We start from the raw sequence: 5654 nt of genomic DNA, 5'->3' as shown, positions 1-5654 counted from the left end.
TGTGTATATAGTCCAGTATATACATATATATATACACACACACATGCGTATATATTTACATACATACATACCATAGAATACTATTCAATCCTAAAAAATAATGAATTAATATATTTTGAAGCAACTTACATGGAACTGGAAACAATTATCTTATGCAGAGTACCTCAGGAATAGAAAAATCAATACCATGTGTACTTAGTAATAATTGGGAACTAAATGATGGGCACACAGAGGTACAAAGAGATGTACAGGTCACAGGAAGTCAAGAAGGATGGTTGTACATACTGGGTACTATGAACACAATTATGGTGATGGGCCCCAAGCCAAGCATTAGATAAGGTGTGCATTGAGCAAAAACATCTGTACCTCCTTGACATTTTGATATAAAAACAATAAGAAATAATGATGATATGGTGAACAGCTGCTAAGATGTGGATTAGAAACCCTAGGGATACAGTAATGATATGTATCTAAACTTTATTACACTTATTTCAACACAGACTCACTTCTTAGAGGTTTATTCACATGTAAAGCATTAATTGCTGTTAAATATTTATCTTGGACTCACATTTCATAAATAGGTACAAAATATAAAAATAATGAGATGAACTCTGGTGTCTACAATGGCATTTTAGAAATTACAACATAAATAAGAACTCCTTCTGGTGGTTTGGGAATGAGACAGAATCCCGTCCATCTTGGGAGATTTACGTTATACGGGGGATGTTCAGTGTAGTGTATCTGAGGCAGGACTGAAAACATTTCCATGAAAGAAACAATTGCAGCCCAAACCCCAAAGGGTGGACCTAATGGATCCCTTTTATATCTTTAATTGCAGCAATTCTGTGGGTGAAAGGAACAACACACAAAATGATAAAAAGAAAACTTGAAGTAGTTATGTTTCTAAAAACATCATTTAATAAATTATAAGAAGACTAAAAGGAAGCCCAGCAAGTGAGTGAGGAAACATGTTTATTCCCCAGATAGTCTTTAGAAGACGGGAAGGAGAGGAAGCTAAGTGTGGACTGCAGATGAAATATTTACAAAATAAACCCCACAGGCAGTAATAATTGAATATTTTATATTTTGACTTATTCAACTTTTATGATTTAATTTTTTTCTTCATTGAGTTTAATTAAGCTTTCCCTAGGGTCACAGCCTTGAAAACTTTGAAAAAATAAAGCTATTTTGTTTACCAGGCAGGTTTTCACAGCTCTCTTTAAACTGAAGTATGTATTTTGTTAAAATATTTTTCCAAGGCTACTGTTCAGCATTTTTATGGTATCTGCTGTTTCATTAAAAAATAATGCTTAATAGTTTGGCAAAGACGATGCCTTATGCACGAAAATGTTTTTGTTTCCCTATACCAGTGGTTCACAATCTTCCTACTGCTGTGACCCTTTAATACAGGTCCTGTGGGTCGCGACCCACAGGTCGAGAACCACTACCCTATACTGTGCTGATACTTCATATCAAGGATGAATAATTTTCAATATGGTAAGGTTAATTAAATGTAGGTTGCTTACTAGAAGAAATTTATCATGAGACAATTTAAACTATTCTTTCACTCATTTATTTACTCGAATTATTAATTTATGTATTTTTATATTCATTCATTTATTCATCCATTCAAATACAACCTGCTGTGTGCTGCTTATGATGCAAGGAGATACTCGGAAAATAACAGAAAAGGAAGAAGGAAAAGCCAACTGCTGCTAGAGCTTCCATTTTATGATGACGTTAACTCCTTCTTGCTTCCACCTAGCATAATAGGATCAGCTGTGTGTACAGGTGTTAGAATTTTACAGACTCATTTATGTTTGAGTCTAGATTAGATCTTGGTAGAAAAGGAAAAGCAGAATCAGAGGACAATAAACTCCAGCTCTTCCAATGGCCAAGTTTCCAGGCATAGATATTCAGTGATTCCATCAGGCCATTTTGCCTATAACTGGGAGAAATGTAGCCATAAAAGAATACAGAGGAGAAGGTAAAGAGAGGAACTTATTTTAAAAGAAAATAGGTTATATTTTCACTGTCTTATAGGATACTATAATAGTTTCTTTGCCACAAAGTAAATGAATCAAAAGATTATTGGAAGATCAACAGTTGGGGGTTTACTTAATTTTCTTATTGGGAAAATCACTTCCATCAAGAACCATATTGTACCTGTTATTATGGGGCCATCAAAAATTGTGTAAAAATTTTAGTAAAGAGATCTCTACATTAATTTTAATGGTACTGGTGAGGTTTTTTGGCGGGGGGGTGCGGGGGCTGGGTTTAAACCCATCACCTCTGGCATATGGGACTGGTGCCCTACTCTTTTGAGCCACAGTAGTGGTGACTTTTTTGAGTCACCCAGTAGTGGTGACTTTTATTGTCAGTAACTTAGAAGATAAAAAAGGGCTCATGAAAAAGTCATAGAGAGCTTGGTGGAAGTATGACATAGTTCTGAATAGCAGTCTAAACATGATGATTTTACAGGGTATATACACTGTGGGTGTTTCTATACACACCCAAACAGCAAAGAATGATACATTCTTTTAATTCACTGCTTTAATTTTTTAACTGAATTTACTACATACCCTTTATTTTTTCTTTAAAAGTTTTGTTGAGAAACTTTCTCAACTTTTTTTCTACATGGAGTCTACAAAGTTTTAGATATACAGGAATAGAAATCATTTTCTGGATATTTTTAAATATGAACACTGGACATCTTCTAATGAGTAACAGTGTAATAAATAGTCTATTCTCAGGGGTCCTCAAACTTTTTAAACAGGGGGCCAGTTCACTGTCCCTCAGACCGTTGGAGGGCCAGACTGCGGGCCCTGGGACAAGTCAGTTGCTAAGCAGGACAGGCAGCGGTGGCAGAAACACCCGGTGGGCCGGATAAATGTCCTTGGTGGGCTGCATGTAGCCCATGGGCCATAGTTTGAGGACACCTGGTCCATTGGATTCTATTATTGATTAGAAGATCTCCAGTGTCCTTCCTCTGAATATTCATTCAACTATTAGTTACGGGGCAGGAGCTCTGCAAGGAGGTAAGCCACTTACAGAGAAGGAGACAGCTTAGACTTGACTTCACAATTATCCATACACATTAGTATACTTGACTAAATCATTCCAATTTTGCCTATTCTTGTTGTTTAGGGATATACCCCCAAATATATTTGTTTTTGCTGGTATTTTCTTCTGATGTAGTGAGATGGAAAGAAGTAGCATAAAAAAGTAGCATTGGCTAGAGCAGGGGGTAAGTTTTGTCAATTTAGCAATCAAAGAATTGTCTGTTATGCTGATATTCTATATTTATACATTTTATATACTCACATATATATACACACAAATGCATGTGTGTGTATACATAAATGATCACAAAATGTATACAAAATTTGGGCTCTTTTTTTACCACGAATAGCCATGGTAGGAAATGTTAAATGTTTTCAGCAAGCTAATTGTTTTATTTATTTGGATGAAGTGTATCAGACCAGTCCATAGCCTCATTCTGGCCACAACCATGAACATATTTTTAACACACACACACACACACACACACACACATGAAATTAATTGTTAGAAGTGTACAAGGTAGTACTCCCTATACCAGCACATGCACTAAAATTGAATTGACACAGGGAAGATTAACATGGCCCATGTGCAAAAATGACACACATATTCACGGACCATTCCATATTTGAAAAAAAAGAAGAAAGAAAGAAAATGTGTACAAGGTAAACTTCCAAGCAAAGGAAGTTTCCCTGGAAAAGGTGAGTTCTAACACACTGAAGTTGCTGTGATATTTATCACAAGGGGTTAATCTTCTACACACACATACGTAAACACACACGTATGCAGAAAATGGTTTTATGTCAATTATACAAGCCCATGTTTTACACACACACTTACTATTTATCACCTGACATATCCTATAACTTCTTCACCAGACTCTGAAAATAAACAGCTATAAATAAAACAATATTGAAGACTTGAGACTTGATTTCTTATTTTCATGTGAGACAACCAGCTTCTCTCTATTGATGCTGTTCAGAGGTCTTGTACTATAGCTCTGTTGAAAAACTGCCCTGGCCCTCCAAATATCTTAATGACTTTTCTCTCAGCAGTTGGTAATGGTGAAATGTTATTCTAGTAACCATAATGTCTCTCATAAAACAATTGCATACAATTTGTACTGTACTTCTATTTTAGTGAGCTCTTCTGTCAGAATAGCAATGCCAGTAACCATTTAGCATTTCATAGCAAACTGCTTACCAGTCCTTCAAGTGTAATATTGCAGAAAGAGTGAAGAAATGCGTGATTAAAAACGTTCACTGAGAGTGAACCATTTAACGCAACCCGACACTGCAAAATAAACCAGCCTTCACATATGTAGGCGCTCATCATAGAAATGACAGTTCTATGTGGTCATTTAATTTTACGATCTCAATTCTCGCATATATTGCTCACATAAATATAGTGTTCTCCTGCAGGGAGGTCTGCTGGGTGTTATAAAATCAGTGAGACCTCAATGGGTTCAAATGGACATCTTTTATAATTATTGCTATAAAATTTCTTGACAATGCATTTTGTTGTCCAATGGCTAAAGAAAACGATTTTCCAAAAGAATGAATTTCAACAAAGAGAGTAACAGAGCCTGGGAATTTGTTCCTGTATTCACCCATATTTAAATTACCTTAGTGTCTCTTACCTATTGGAAGCCTTCCTGCTCTTCAGAATAGGTTCTTAAAATGTGGCTTCTGGTTAGAGGCAGGCCAGGTTTAAATTGTTTTCTGGTTTGATGAGGCAATGTGGAATATCTAGAGGGAAGGATTAATTTGCTGTTAAGTGCAATTAAAATTTATTTACAGGGAATTCTTTCACACACTTGGAAAGGTAAAGAAAGTGTAAGAGGGGAAGTTCCATAAACTCAGGATTAGAAATGGTTTGGAGAAAAGACACATCAACTTTGAGAAATTATATCAATGGCATCATGCATTATTTGAAGAATTTTATTATTTTTCTAACTTTTCCTGACTTTTCCAGGGTTATGTACTTAGCATGACAAGAAAATTATATGGTATATTTTCTGTATAGTGTATTTGGATGTTTTAAAATCTCGTAGTTTTTATATTTTCTCTAGGATAATGATTTGTGATCAGTATTGTTGCCTTGTGTGACAAGTGTTTAATGCACACTAATTGAATTTGGGTATTTGTTTTCTATGATTGTCCTGTAACTACTTTTGCAAACTTATTTTTTAAAAAGTCTATTTCAAAATGCAATGAAACTTCTGCTGTTTGTTATAAAAAAGGGAAATGAATTGTGCAAGATATTTTTTAATGTTAAAATAATAATGTGTAGCCACATTGGTTGAAATATAAGGAAAGAAAGTGAGATATGAGCCTTCGTTTCATCTTGTGGTGAAAGCAACTGTGCTGAGTGCAGCCTAGAAGGAACTCTTGAGGGTATTCAGGCTCCTGTGGGCTTCTGGTGGGGTCACTTGTCATTTGCCTCTATTGCATTTGATGTTGGTCTGGCAGAAGTATTAATATGGGGATGGAAATGCTTCTCCTTTGTCTAAGAAATTAACTCATTCTTTCATTTAGTTAATATAATTATTCTGAAACAGTTGGTATTTATCAAGTGCCTTTCTTGTGGTAGGT

The 5654-nt window shown here is 35.4% G+C and overlaps 1 non-coding gene across 1 annotated transcript; it reads left to right on the top strand.

The window, feature by feature from the left end:
- The first annotated feature begins 3585 nt into the window (after positions 1-3585).
- Positions 3586-3692, top strand: LOC111725188. Its single transcript, XR_002773315.1, has one exon. It is a non-coding gene; the product is annotated as a U6 spliceosomal RNA (small nuclear RNA).
- The last annotated feature ends 1962 nt before the right edge of the window (positions 3693-5654 follow it).

This window comes from Otolemur garnettii, unplaced genomic scaffold (genome assembly GCF_000181295.1).
Source record: "Otolemur garnettii isolate 467f Iridium unplaced genomic scaffold, OtoGar3 scaffold00032, whole genome shotgun sequence".
Lineage (NCBI taxonomy): Eukaryota > Metazoa > Chordata > Mammalia > Primates > Galagidae > Otolemur > Otolemur garnettii.
This window is presented reverse-complemented; position numbering and strand designations above follow the sequence as displayed.